Source organism: Carcharodon carcharias, chromosome 2 (assembly GCF_017639515.1).
Source record: "Carcharodon carcharias isolate sCarCar2 chromosome 2, sCarCar2.pri, whole genome shotgun sequence".
NCBI lineage: Eukaryota > Metazoa > Chordata > Chondrichthyes > Lamniformes > Lamnidae > Carcharodon > Carcharodon carcharias.
This window is the reverse complement of record NC_054468.1, coordinates 107,050,127-107,065,964: the sequence shown is the minus strand read 5'-3', so window position 1 is coordinate 107,065,964 and position 15,838 is coordinate 107,050,127.

Genomic DNA, 15,838 nt, shown 5'->3' with positions numbered 1-15,838 from the left:
CTAAGCAGCCTCATCACCTCAGCAGCAGCATCCGCTCAACGATATCATCCCCTCAGCAGCATCATCCCCTCAGCAGCAGCATCATCCCCTCAGCAACATCGTGTCCTCAGCAGCAGCATCATCAACTCAGCAGCAACATCATCACCTCAGCAGCATCATTCCCGCCACAGCATTATCATCTCCTCAGCAGCATCATCCCCTCAGCAGCAGCATCATCCATTCAGCAGCATCATCACAACAGCACCAGCATCATCCCCTCAGCAGCAGCATCATCCCCTCAGCAGCAGCATCACCTCAGCAGCAACATCATCTCCCCAGCAGCATCATCACCTCAGCTGCAGCATCATCACTTCAGCAGCATCATCATCTCAGCAGCAGCATCATCCCATCAGCAGCATCAAGACCTCAGCAGCATCTTCATCACCTCAGCAGCATCATCACCTCAGCAGCAGCAACATCACTTCAGCAGCATCATCCCCTCAGCAGCATTATCATCACCTCAGCAACATCATCCCCTCAGCAGCAGCATCATCCCCTCAGCAGCATCATCACCTCAGCAGCAGCATCATGCCCTCACCAGCAACATCATCCCCTCAGCAGCATCATTAACTCAGCAGCATCATTTCCTCAGCAGCATTATCCCCTCAGCTGCATCATTACCTCAGCAGCATCATCCCCTCAGCATCATCATTCTCTCAGCAGTATCCTCACCTCAGCAGCATCATCACCTCAGCAGCATCATTACCTCAGCAGCATCATCCCCTCAGCAGAATCATCACCTCAGCAGCATCATCACCTCAGTAGCAGCATCATCACCTCATCAGCATCATCACCTCAGCATCAGCACCATTACTTCAGCATCATCATCACCTCAGCAGCAGCATTACCTTAGGAGCATCATCCCCTCAGCAGCATCTTCGCCTCAGCAGCATCATCACCTCAGCAGCAGCATCATCACCTCATCAGCATCATCACCTCAGCAGCAGCACCATTACGTCAGCAGCATCATCCTCTCAGCAGCATCAACACCTGAGCAGCATCATCCCCTCAGCAGCACCATTAACTCAGCAGCATCATCACCTCAGCAGCAGCATCACCTCAGCAGCTTCATAACATCAGAGGCATCATCCCCTCATCAGCAAAATACCGACAGCAGGGTCATCACCTCAGTAGAATCCTCAGCAGCATCATCCCCTCAGCAGCTACATCACCTCAGCAGCATCATTACCTCAGCAGCATCATTCCCTCAGCAGCATCACATGAGAAGCATCCTTAACTCAGCAGCATATTCACCTAAGCAGCATCATCACCTCAGCAGCATCATCCCCTCAGCAGCATCATCACCCTCAGTAGCATTTCCCTTCAGCATCATCATCACCTCAGCAGAATCCTCAGCAGCATCATTACCTCAGCAGCATCATCACCTCAGCAGCATCATCACCTCAGCAGCATCATCACCTCAACAGCACCATTTCCTCAGCAGCATCATCCCCTCAGCAGCGTCATCCCCTTAGCAGCATCACCACAGAAGCAGCATCACCTCAGCAGCATCATCACCTCAGAGGAATCATCCCCTCAGCAGCAACATCCCCTCGGCATGGTCATCACCTCAGCAGAATCCTCAGCAGCATCATCCCCTCAGCAGCTTCATCACCTAAGCAGCATCATTACCTCAGCAGCATCATCCCCTCAGCAGCATCATCATCTCAGCAGCATCATCACCTCAGCAGCTGCATCATCACCTCAGCAGTATCATCCACTCAGAAGCATCATTAACTCAGCAGCATCATCCCCAAAGCAGCATTATCCCCTCAGCAGCATCATCACCTCAGCAGCATCATCCCCTCAGCATCATCCTCAGCAGCATCACATCGGCAGCAGCATCATCCCCTCAGCAGCATCATTCTCTCAGCAGTATCCTCACCTCAGCCGCATCAGCTCAGCAGCAGCATCATCCCCAAAGCAGCATCATCCCCTCAGCAGCATCATCACCTCAGCAGCATCATCCCCTCAGCAGAATCACCTCATCAGCATCATCAGCACAGCAGCATCAGCCCCTCAGCAGTAGCACCATCCCCTCAGCAGCGTCATCACCTCAGCACCAGCATCATCCCCTCAGTAGCAGCATCATCTGCTCAGCAGAAACATCCCCTCAGCAGCATCATCCTCTCAGTAGTATTTTCACCTCAGCCGCATCATCCCCTAAGCAGCATCATCCCCTCAGCAGCATCATCTCCTCAGCAGCATCATCCCCTCAGCAACATCCCCTCAGCAGCATCATTCCCTAAGCAGCATCATCCCCTCAGCAGCATCATCACCTCAGCAGCAGCATCACCACCTCATCGGCATCATCACCTCAGCAGCAGCACCATTACCTCAGCATCATCATCACCTCAGCAGCATCATTAGCTCGGCAGCATCATCCCCTCAGCAGCATCATCACCTCAGCAGCATCATTACCTCAGCAGCTGCATCATCACCTCATCAGCATCATCACCTCAGCAGCAGCACCATTACATCAGCAGCATCATCCCCTCAGCTTCATCAACACCTGAGCAGCATCATCACCACAGCAGTATCATCCCCTCAGCAGCATTATCCCCTCAGCAGCATCCTCACCTCAGCAGCATCATTACCTCAGCAGCATCATCCCCTCAGCTTCAGCATCACCTCAGCACCATCATCACCTCAGCAGCAGCATCATCACCTCATCAGCATCATCATCTCTGCAGCATCACCAGCACTTCAGCAGCATCATCCCCTCAGCAGCATCCTGACAGCAGCACCATTACCTCAGCAGCATCATTAGCTCAGCAGCAGCATCCCCTCAGCAGCGCCGTCCCCTCAGCAGCATCATCCCCTCAGCAGCATCCCCTCAGCAGCAACATCCCCTCAGCCGCATCACATCAGCAGCATCATTACCTCAGCTGCATCATCACCTAAACAGAATCATGCACTCAACAGCAAAATTACGTCAGCAACATCACTACGTCAGCAGCATCATCACCTAAGCAGCCTCATCACCTCAGCAGCAGCATCCGCTCAACGATATCATCCCCTCAGCAGCATCATCCCCTCAGCAGCAGCATCATCCCCTCAGCAGCATCGATTCCTCAGCAGCAGCATCATCACCTCAGCAGCAGCATCATCACCTCAGCAGCATCATCCCCACCGCAGCATTATCATCACCTCAGAAGCATCATCCCCTCAGCAGCAGCATCATCCCCTCGGCAGCAGCATCAGCTCAGCAGCAACATCATGTCCCCAGCAGCATCATCACCTCAGCAGCAGCATCATCACTTCAGCAGCATCATCATCTCAGCAGCATTATCATCACCTCAGAAGAATCATCCCCTCAGCAGCAGCATCATCCCCTCAGCAGCAGCATCACCTCAGCAGCAACATCATCTCCCCAGCAGCATCATCACCTCAGCAGCATCATCATCACTTCAGCAGCATCATCATCTCAGCAGCAGCATCATCCCATCAGCAGCATCAAGACCTCAGCAGCATCATCATCACCTCAGCAGCATCATCACCTCAGCAGCAGAAACATCACTTCAGCAGCAACATCCCCTCAGCAGCATTGTCATCACCTCAGCAACATCATCCCCTCAGCAGCAACATCATGCCCTCATCAGCAACATCTTCCCCTCAGCAGCATCATTTACTCAGCAGCATCATTCCCTCAGCAGCATTATCCCCAGCAGCATCATCACCGCAGCAGCATCATACCCTCAGCATCATCCTCAGCAGCATCACCTCAGCAGCAGCATCATCCCCTCAGCAGCATCATTCTCTGAGCAGTATCCTCACCTCAGCCGCATCAGCTCAGCAGCAGCGTCATCCCCAGAGCAGCATCATCCCCTCAGCAGCATCATCACCTCAGCAGCATCATCCCCTCAGCAGCATCATCACCTCAGCAGCATCATTACCTCAGCAGCATCATCCCCTCAGCAGCATAATCACCTCAGCAGCATCATTGCCTCGCAGCATCATCCCCTCAGCAGCAACATCCCCTCAGTAGCATCATCACCCTCAGCAGCATTTCCCTTCAGCAGCATCATCACCTCAGCAGAATCCTCAGCAGCATCATTACCTCAGCACCATCATTACATCAGCAGATTCATCCCCTCAGCTGCATCATCACCTCAGCAGCATCATCACCTCAGCAGAATCACCTCAGCAGCATCATCAGCACAGCAGCATCAGCCCCTCAGCAGTAGCATCATCCCCTCAGCAGCGTCATCACCTCAGCACCAGCATCATCCCCTCAGTAGCAGCATCATCTCCTCAGCAGAAACATCCCCTCAGCAGCATCATCCTCTCAGTAGTATCCCCACCTCAGCAGCATCAGCTCAGCAGCAGCATCATCCCCTAAGCAGCATCATCCCCTCAGCAGCATCATCACCTCAGCAGCATCATCCCCTCAGCAGCATCATCACCTCAGCAGCATCATCCCCTCAGCAGCATCATCACCTCAGCAGCAGCACCATTACTTCAGCATCATCATCACCTCAGCAGCATCATCTCTTGGCAGCATCATCACCTCAGCAGCTGCATCATTACATCAGCAGCATCATCCCCTCAGCAGCATCATCACCTCAGCAGCATCATCACCTCAGCTGCATCATCACCTCAGCAGCACCATTTCCTCAGCAGCATCATCCCCTCAGCAGCGTCAACCCCTTAGCAGCATCACCACAGATGCAGCATCACCTCAGCAGCATCATCACCTCAGAGGCATATTCCCCTCAGCAGCAACATCCCCTCAGCATGGTCATCACCTCAGCAGAATCCTCAGCAGCATCATCCCCTCAGCAGCTTCATCACCTAAGCAGCATCATTAACTCAGCAGCATCATCCCCTCAGCAGCATCATCTTCTCAGCAGCATCATCAACTCAGCAGCTGCATCATCACCTCAGCAATATCATCCCCTCAGCAGCATCATCTCAGCAGCATCATCCCCTCAGCAGCATCCCCTCAGCAGCTTCATCCCCTCAGCAGCATCATCACCTCATCAGCATCATCACCTCAGCAGCAGCACCATTACTTCAGCATCATCATCACCTCAGCAGCATCATTAGCACGGCAGCAACATCCCCTCAGCAGCAGCATCATCACCTCAGCAGCATCATTACCTCAGCAGCTGCATCATCACCTCATCAGCATCATCACCTCAGCAGCATCATCACCTTAGCAGCATCATTACCTCAGCAGCATCATCCCCTCAGCTTCAGCATCACCTAAGCAGCATCATCACCTCAGCAGCAGCATCATCACCTCATCAGCATCATCATCTCTGCAGCATCACCAGCACTTCAGCAGCATTATCCCCTCAGCAGCATCTTTACAGCAGCACCATTACCTCAGCAGCATCATTACCTCAGCAGCATCAGCCCCTCAGCAGCGCCGTCCCCTCAGCAGCATCATCCCCTCAGCAGCATCCCCTCAGCAGCATCATCCCCTCAGAAGCATCACATCAGCAGCATCATTACCTCAGCTGCATCATCACCTAAACAGAATCATGCACTCAGCAGCAAAATTACGTCAGCAGCATCACTACGTCAGCAGCATCATCACCTAAGCATCCTCATCACCTCAGCAGCAGCATCCGCTCAACGATATCATCCCCTCAGCAGTATCATCCCCTCAGCAGCAGCATCATCCCCTCAGCAGCATCGATTCCTCAGCAGCAGCATCACCACCTCAGCAGATGCATCATCACCTCAGCAGCATCATCCCCACCGCAGCATTATCATCACCTCAGAAGCATCATCCCCTCAGCAGCATCATCACCTCAGCAGCATCATTACCTCAGCAGCATCATCCCCTCAGCAGCAGCACCATTACTTCAGCATCTTCATCACCTCAGCAGCATCATCACCTCGGCAGCATCATCACCTCAGCAGCTGCATCATTACATCAGCAGCATCATCCCCTCAGCAACATCATCTCCTCAGCTGCTGCATCATCACCTCATCAGCATCATCACCTCAGCAGCAGCACCAATACATCAGCAGCATCATCCCCTCAGCTTCATCAAAACCTCAGCAGCATCATCACCTCAGCAGCATCATCACCTCAGCTGCATCATCATCTCAGCAGCACCATTTCCTCAGCAGCATCATCCCCTCAGCTTCATCAACACCTCAGCATCATCATCACCTCAGCAGCATCATCACCTCGGCAGCATCATCACCTCAGCAGCTGAATCATTACATCAGCAGCATCATCCCCTGAGCAGCATCATCACCTCAGCAGCTGCATCATCACCTCATCAGCATCATCACCTCAGCAGCAGAACCATTACATGAGCAGCATCATCCCCTCAGCTTCATCAACACCTCAGCAGCATCATCACCTCAGCAGCATCATCACCTCAGCAGCACCATTTCCTCAGCAGCATCATCCCTTCAGCAGCGTCATCCCCTTAGCAGCATCACCACAGAAGCAGCATCACCTCAGCAGCATCATTACCTCAGAGGCATCATCACCTCAGCAGCAACATCCCCTCGGCATGGTCATCACCTCAGCAGAATCCTCAGCAGCATCATCCCCTCAGCAGCTTCATCACCTAAGCAGCATCATTACCTCAGCAGCATCATCCCCTCAGCAGCATCATCATCTCAGCAGCATCATCACCTCAGCAGCTGCATCATCACCTCAGCAGTATCATCCCCTCAGCAGCATCATCTCAGCAGCATCATCACCTCAGCAGCAGAATCACCACCTCATCAGCATCATCACCTCAGCAGCAGCACCATTACCTCAGCATCATCATCACCTCAGCAGCATCATTAGCTCGGCAGCATCATCCCCTCAGCAGCATCATCACCTCAGCAGCATCATTACCTCAGCAGCTGCATCATCACCTCATCAGCATCATCACCTCAGCAGCAGACCATTACATCAGCAGCATCATCCCCTCAGCTTCATTAACACCTGAGCAGCATCATCACCTCAGCAGCATCATCCCCTCAGCAGCATTATCCCCTCAGCAGCATCATCACCTCAGCAGCATCAGTACCTGAGCAGCATCATCCCCTCAGCTTCAGCATCACCTCAGCAGCATCATCACCTCAGCAGCAGCATCATCACCTCATCAGCATCATCATCTCTGCAGCATCACCAGCACTTCAGCAGCATCATCCCCTCAGCAGCATCCTGACAGCAGCACCATTACCTCAGCAGCATCATTACATCAGCAGCATCATCCCCTCAGCAGCGCCGTCCCCTCAGCAGCATCATCCCCTCAGCAGCATCCCCTCAGCAGCAACATCCCCTCAGCAGCATCACATCAGCAGCATCATTACCTCAGCTGCATCATCACCTAAACAGAATCATGCACTCAACAGCAAAATTACGTCAGCAGCATCACTACGTCAGCAGCATCATCACCTAAGCAGCCTCATCAACCTCAGCAGCAGCATCCGCTCAACGATATCATCCCCTCAGCAGCATCATCCCCTCAGCAGCAGCATCATCCCCTAAGCAGCATCGATTCCTCAGCAGCAGCATCATCACATCAGCAGCAGCATCATCACCTCAGCAGCATCATCCCCACCGCAGCATTATCATCACCTCAGAAGCATCATCCCCTCAGCAGCAGCATCATCCCCTCAGCAGCAGCATCACCTCAGCAGCAACATCATCTCCCCAGCAGCATCGTCATCTCAGCAGCATTATCATCACCTCAGAAGAATCATCCCCTCAGCATGAGCATCATCCCCTCAGCAGCAGCATCACCTCAGCAGCAACATCATCTCCCCAGCAGCATCATCACCTCAGCAGCAGCATCATCATTTCAGCAGCATCAGCATCTCAGCAGCAGCATCATCCCATCAGCAGCATCAAGACCACAGCAGCATCATCATCACCTCAGCAGCATCATCACCTCAGCAGCAGCAACATCACTGCAGCAGCATCATCCCCTCAGCAGCATTATCATCACCTCAGCAACATCATCCCCTCAGCAGCAACATCATCCCATCAGCAGCATCATCACCTCAGCAGCAGCATCATGCCCTCATCAGCAACATCATCCCCTCAGCAGCATCATTAACTCAGCAGCATCATTCCCTCAGCAGCATTATCCCCTCAGCAGCATCATCACCGCAGCAGCATCTTCCCCTCAGCAGCATCCTCAGCAGCATCACCTCAGCAGCAGCATCATCCCCAAAGCAGCATCATCCCCTCAGCAGCATCATCACCTCAGCAGCATCATCCCCTCAGCAGCATCATCACCTCAGCAGCATCATTACCTCAGCAGCATCATCCCCTCAGCAGCATCATCACCTCAGCAGCATCATTGCCTCGGCAGCATCATCACCTCAGCAGCATCATCCCCTCAGTAGCATCATCACCCTCAGCAGCATTTCCCTTCAGCAGCATCATCACCTCAGCAGAATCCTCAGTAGCATCATTACCTCAGCAGCATCATGACATCAGCAGATTCATCCCCTCAGCTGCATCATCACCTCAGCAGCATCATCACCACAGCAGAATCACCTCAGCAACATAATCAGCACAGCAGCATCAGCCCCTCAGCAGTAGCATCATCCCCTCAGCAGCGTCATCACCTCAGCACCAGCATCATCCCCTCAGTAGCAGCATCATCTCCTCAGCAGAAACATCCCCTCAGCAGCATCATCCTCTCAGTAGTATCCCCACCTCAGCAGCATCAGCTCAGCAGCAGCATCATCCCCTAAGCAGCATCATCCCCTCAGCAGCATCATCACCTCAGCAGCATCATCCCCTCAGCAGCATCATCACCTCAGCAGCAGCATTACCTCAGCAGCATCATCCCCTCAGCAGCAACATCACCTCAGCAGCATCATCGCCTCAGCAGAAACATCATCACCTCATCAGCATCATCACCTCAGCAGCTGCATCATTACATCAGCAGCATCATCCCCTCAGCAGCATCATCTCCTCAGCTGCTGCATTATCACCTCATCAGCATCATCACATCAGCAGCAGCACCATAACATCAGCAGCATCATCCCCTCAGCTTCATCAACACCTCAGCAGCATCATCACCTCAGCAGCATCATCACCTCAGCAGCATCATCAACTCAGCTGCATCATCACCTCAGCAGAACCATTTCCTCAGCAGCATCATCCCCTCAGCAGCGTCATCCCCTTAGCAGCATCACCACAGATGCAGCATCACCTCAGCAGCATCATCACCTCAGATGCATATTCCCCTCAGCAGCAACATCCCCTCAGCATGGTCATCACCTCAGCAGAATCCTCAGCAGCATCATCCCCTCAGCAGCTTCATCACCTAAGCAGCATCATTACCTCAGCAGCATCATCCCCTCAGCAGCATCATCATCCCAGCAGCATCATCACCTCAGCAGCTGCATCATCACCTCAGCAGTATCATCCCCTCAGCAGGATCATCTCAGCAGCATCATCCCCTCAGCAGCATCCCCTCAGCAGCATCATCCCCTCAGCAAAATCATCACCTCATCAGCATCATCACCTCAGCAGCAGCACCATTACTTCAGCATCATCATCACCTCAGCAGCATCATTAGCACGGCAGCATCATCCCCTCAGCAGCAGCATCATCACCTCAGCAGCATCATCACCTCAGCAGCAGCACCATTACGTCAGCAGCATCATCCTCTCAGCAGCATCAACACCTGAGCAGCATCATCCCCTCAGCAGCACCATTAACTCAGCAGCATCATCACCTCAGCAGCAGCAAGACCTCAGCAGCTTCATAACCTCGGAGGCATCATCCCCTCATCAGCAAAATCCCGTCAGCAGGGTCATCACCTCAGTAGAATCCTCAGCAGCATCATCCCCTCAGCAGCTACATCACCTCAGCAGCATCATCACCCTCAGCAGCATTTCCCTTCAGCAGCATCATCACCTCATCAGAATCCTCAGCAGCATCATTACCTCAGCAGCATCATTACATCAGCAGATTCATCCCCTCAGCTGCATCATCACCTCAGCAGCATCATCACCTCAGCAGAATCACCTCAGCAGCATCATCAGCACAGCAGCATCATCCCCTCAGCAGTAGCATCATCCCCTCAGCAGCAGCATCACCTCAGCACCAGCATCATCCCCTCAGCAGCAGCATCATCTCCTCAGCAGAATCATCCCCTCAGCAGCATCATCCTCTCAGCAGTATCCTCACCTCAGCAGCATCAGCTCAGCAGCAACATCATCCCCTAAGCAGCAGCATTCCCTCAGCATCAACATCACCTCAGCAGCATCATCCCCTCAGCAGCATCATCACCTCAGCAGCATCATTACCTCAGCAGCATCATCCCCTCAGCAGCATCATCACCTCAGCAGCATCATCACATCAGAAAATACATCATCACCTCATCAGCATCATAACCTCAGCAGCAGCACCATTACTTCAGCATCATCATCACCTCAGCAGCATCATCCCCTCAGCAGCATCATCACCCTCAGCAGCATCATCGCCTCAGCAGAAACAACATCACCTCATCAGCATCATCACCACAGCAGCAGCACCATTACCTCAGCAGCATCATTACCTCAGCAGCATCATTCCCTCAGCAGCGCCATCCCCTCAGCAGCATCATCCCCTCAGCAGCATCCCCTCAGCAGCAACATAACCTCAGCAGCATCACATCAGCAGCATCATTAACTCAGCTGCATCATCACCTAAACAGAATCATGCACTCAGCAGCAAAATTACGTCAGCAGCATCACTACCTCAGCAGCATCATCACCTAAACAGAATCATGCACTCAGCAGCAAAATTACGTCAGCAGCATCACTACCTCAGCAGCATCATCACCTAAGCAGCCTCATCACCTCAGCAGCAGCATCCGCTCAACGATATCATCCCCTCAGCAGCATCGTCCCCTCAGCAGCAGCATCATCCCCTCAGCAGCATCGTCTCCTCAGCAGCAGGATCATCACCTCAGCAGCTGCATCATCACCTCAGCAGAATCATCCCCTCAGCAGCATCATCTCAGCAGCAACATCCCCTCAGGAGCATCCCCTCAGCAGCATCATCCTCTAAGCAGCATCGTCCCCTCAGCAGCATCATCTCCTCAGCAGCAGCATCATCACCTCTTCAGCATCATCACTTCAGCAGTAGCACCATTACTTCAGCATCATCATCACCTCAGCAGCATCATTAGCTCGGCAGCATCATCCCCTCAGCAGCATCACCATTGCATCAGCAGCATCATCCCCTCAGCTTCATCAACACCTGAGCAAGCATCATCACCTCAGCAGCATCATCCCCTCAGCAGCATCATCCCCTCAGCAGCATCATCACCTCAGCAGCATCATTACCTCAGCAGCATCATCCCCTCAGCTTCAGCATCACCTCAGCAGCATCATCACCTCAGCAGCAGCATCATCACCTCAGCAGCATCATCATCTCTGCAACATCACCAGCACTTCAGCAGCATCATCCCCTCAGCAGCATCTTTACAGCAGCACCATTACCTCAGCAGCACCATTACCTCAGCAGCATCATTACCTCAGCAGCATCATTCCCTCAGCAGCGCCATCCCCTCAGCAGCATCATCCCCTCAGCAGCATCCCCTCAGCAGCAACATCCCCTCAGCAGCATCACATCAGCAGCATCATTACCTCAGCTGCATCATCAACTAAACAGAATCATGCACTCAGCAGCAAAATTACGTCAGCAGCATCACTACCACAGCAGCATCATTACCTCAGCTGCATCGTCACCTAAACAGAATCATGCACTCAGCAGCAAACTTACGTCAGCAGCATCACTACCCCAGCAGCATCATCACCTAAGCAGCCTCATCACCTCAGCAGCAGCATCCGCTCAACGATATCATCCCCTCAGCAGCATCATCGCATCAGCAGCAGCATCATCCCCTCAGCAGTATCGTCTCCTCAGCAGCAGCATCATCACCTCAGCAGCAGCATCATCGCCTCAGCAGCATCATCCCCACCGCAGCATTATCATCTCCTCAGCAGCATCATCCCCTCAGCAGCAGCATCATTCGCTCAGCAGCAGCATCACCTCAGCAGCAGCATCATCACTTCAGCAGCATCATCATCTCAGCAGCATTATCATCACCTCAGCACTAGCATCATCCCCTCAGCAGCAGCATCATCTCCTCAGCAGAAACATCCCCTCAGCAGCATCATCCTCTCAGCAGTATCCTCACCTCAGCAGCATCAGCTCAGCAGCAGCATCATCCCCTAAGCAGCAGCATTCCCTCAGCAGCATCATCACCTCAGCACCATCATCCCCTCAGCAGCATCATCACCTCAGCAGCATCATTACCTCAGCAGCATCATCCCCTCAGCAGCATCATCACCTCAGCAGCATCATCACCTTAGCAGAAACATCATCACCTCATCAGCATCATAACCTCAGCAGCAGCATCATTACTTCAGCATCATCATCACCTCAGCAGCATCATCCCCTCAGCAGCATCATCACCCTCAGCAGCATCATCGCCTCAGCAGAAACAACATCACCTCATCAGCATCATCACCTCAGCAGCAGCACCATTACTTCAGCATCATCATCACCTCAGCTGCATCATTACCTCGGCAGCATCATCACCTCAGCATCTGCATCATCACCTCATCAGCATCATCACCTGAGCAGCAGCACCATTACATCAGCAGCAGCAACCCCTCAGCAGCATCATCACCTAAGCAGCTGCATCATCACCTCATCAGCATCATCACCTCAGAAGCAGCATCATCGCCTCAGCAGCATCATCACCTCAGCAGCATCATCACCTCAGCAGCACCATTTCCTCAGCAGCATCATCCCCTCAGCAGCGTCATCCCCTTAGCAGCATCACCACAGAAGCAGCATCACCTCAGCAGCATCATCACCTCAGAGGCATCATCCCCTCAGCAGCAACATCCCCTCGGCATGGTCATCACCTCAGCAGAATCCTCAGCAGCATCATCCCCTCAGCAGCTTCATCACCTAAGCAGCATCATTACCTCAGCAGCATCATCCCCTCAGCAGCATCATCATCTCAGCAGGATCATCACCTCAGCAGCTGCATCATCACCTCAGCAGTATCATCCCCTCAGCAGCATCATCTCAGCAGCAACATCCCCTCAGGAGCATCCCCTCAGCAGCATCATCCCCTAAGCAGCATCATCCCCTCAGCAGCATCATCTCCTCAGCAGCAGCATCATCACCTCATCAGCATCATCACTTCAGCAGCAGCACCATTACTTCAGCATCTTCATCACCTCAGCAGCATCATTAGCTCGGCAGCATCATCCCCTCAGCAGCAGCACCATTACATCAGCAGCATCATTCCCTCAGCTTCATCAACACCCGAGCAGCATCATCACCTCAGCAGCATCATCCCCTCAGTAGCATCATCCCCTCAGCAGCATCATCACCTCAGCAGCATCATTACCTCAGCAGCATCATTACCTCGGCAGCATCATCACCTCAGCATCTGCATCATCACCTCATCAGCATCATCACCTCAGCAGCAGCACCATTACATCAGCAGCGGCAACCCCTCAGCAGCATCATCACCTAAGCAGCTGCATCATCACCTCATCAGCATCATCACCTCAGAAGCAGCATCATCGCCTCAGCAGCATCATCACCTCAGCAGCATCATCACCTCAGCAGCACCATTTCCTCAGCAGCATCATCCCCTCAGCAGCGTCATCACCTTAGCAGCATCACCACAGAAGCAGCATCACCTCAGCAGCATCATCACCTCAGAGGCATCATCCCCTCAGCAGCAACATCCCCTCGGCATGGCCATCACCTCAGCAGAATCCTCAGCAGCATCATCCCCTCAGCAGCTTCATCACCTAAGCAGCATCATTACCTCAGCAGCATCATCCCCTCAGCAGCATCATCATCTCAGCAGGATCATCACCTCAGCAGCTGCATCATCACCTCAGCAGTATCATCCCCTCAGCAGCATCATCTCAGCAGCAACATCCCCTCAGGAGCATCCCCTCAGCAGCATCATCCCCTAAGCAGCATCATCCCCTCAGCAGCATCATCTCCTCAGCAGCAGCATCATCACCTCATCAGCATCATCACTTCAGCAGCCGCACCATTACTTCAGCATCTTCATCACCTCAGCAGCATCATTAGCTCGGCAGCATCATCCCCTCAGCAGCAGCACCATTACATCAGCAGCATCATCCCCTCAGCTTCATCAACACCCGAGCAGCATCATCACCTCAGCAGCATCATCCCCTCAGTAGCATCATCCACTCAGCAGCATCATCACCTCAGCAGCATCATTCCCTCAGCAGCGCCATCCCCTCAGCAGCATCACATCAGCAGCATCATTACCTCAGCTGCATCATCACCTAAACAGAATCATGCACTCAGCAGCAAAATTACGTCAGCAGCATCACTACCTCAGCAGCATCATTAACTCAGCTGCATCATCACCTAAACAGAATCATGCACTCAGCAGCAAAATTACGTCAGCAGCATCACTACCTCAGCAGCATCATCACCTAAGCAGCCTCATCACCTCAGCAGCAGCATCCGCTCAACGATATCATCCCCGCAGCAGCATCATCCCCTCAGCAGCAGCATCATTCCCTCAGCAGCATCGTCTCCTCAGCAGCAGCATCATCACCTCAGCAGCAGCATCATCGCATCAGCAGCATCATCCCCACCGCAGCATTATCATCTCCTCAGCAGCATCATCCACTCAGCAGCAGCATCATCCCCTCAGCAGCAGCATCACCTCAGCAGCAACTTTATCTCCCCAGCAGCATCATCAACTCAGCAGCAGCATCATCACTTCTGCAGCATCATCATCCCAGCAGCATGATCATCACCTCAGCACTAGCATCATCCCCTCAGCAGCATCATCATCCCCTCAGCAGCATCATCCCCTCAGCAGCATCATCACCTCAGCAGCACCATTACCTCAGCAGCATCATTACCTCAGCAGCATCATTCCCTCAGCAGCGCCATCCCCTCAGCAGCATCATCCCCTCAGCAGCATCCCCTCAGCAGCAACATCACCTCAGCAGCATCACATCAGCAGCATCATTAACTCAGCTGCATCATCACCTAAACAGAATCATGCACTCAGCAGCAAAATTACGTCAGCAGCATCACTACCTCAGCAGCATCATTACCTCAGCTGCATCATCACCTAAACAGAATCATGCACTCAGCAGCAAAATTACGTCAGCAGCATCACTACCTCAGCAGCATCATCACCTAAGCAGCCTCATCACCTCAGCAGCAACATCCGCTCAACGATATCATCTCCTCAGCAGCATCATCCCCTCAGCAGCAGCATCATCCCCTCAGCAGCATCGTCTCCTCAGCAGCAGGATCATCACCTCAGCAGCTGCATCATCACCTCAGCAGAATCATCCCCTCAGCAGCATCATCTCAGCAGCAACATCCCCTCAGGAGCATCCCCTCAGCAGCATCATCCTCTAAGCAGCATCATCCCCTCAGCAGCATCATCTCCTCAGCAGCAGCATCATCACCTCATCAGCATCATCACTTCAGCAGCAGCACCATTACTTCAGCATCATCATCACCTCAGCAGCATCATTAGCTCGGCAGCATCATCCCCTCAGCAGCATCACCATTGCATCAGCAGCATCATCCCCTCAGCTTCATTACACCTCAGCAGCTGCATCATCACCTCATCAGCATCATCACCTCAGAAGCAGCATCATCGCCTCAGCAGCATCATCACCTCAGCAGCATCATCACCTCAGCAGCACCATTTCCTCAGCAGCATCATCCCCTCAGCAGCGTCATCCCCTTAGCAGCATAACCACAGAAGCAGCATCACCTCAGCAGCATCATCACCTCAGAGGCATCATCCCCTCAGCAGCAACATCCCCTCGGCAT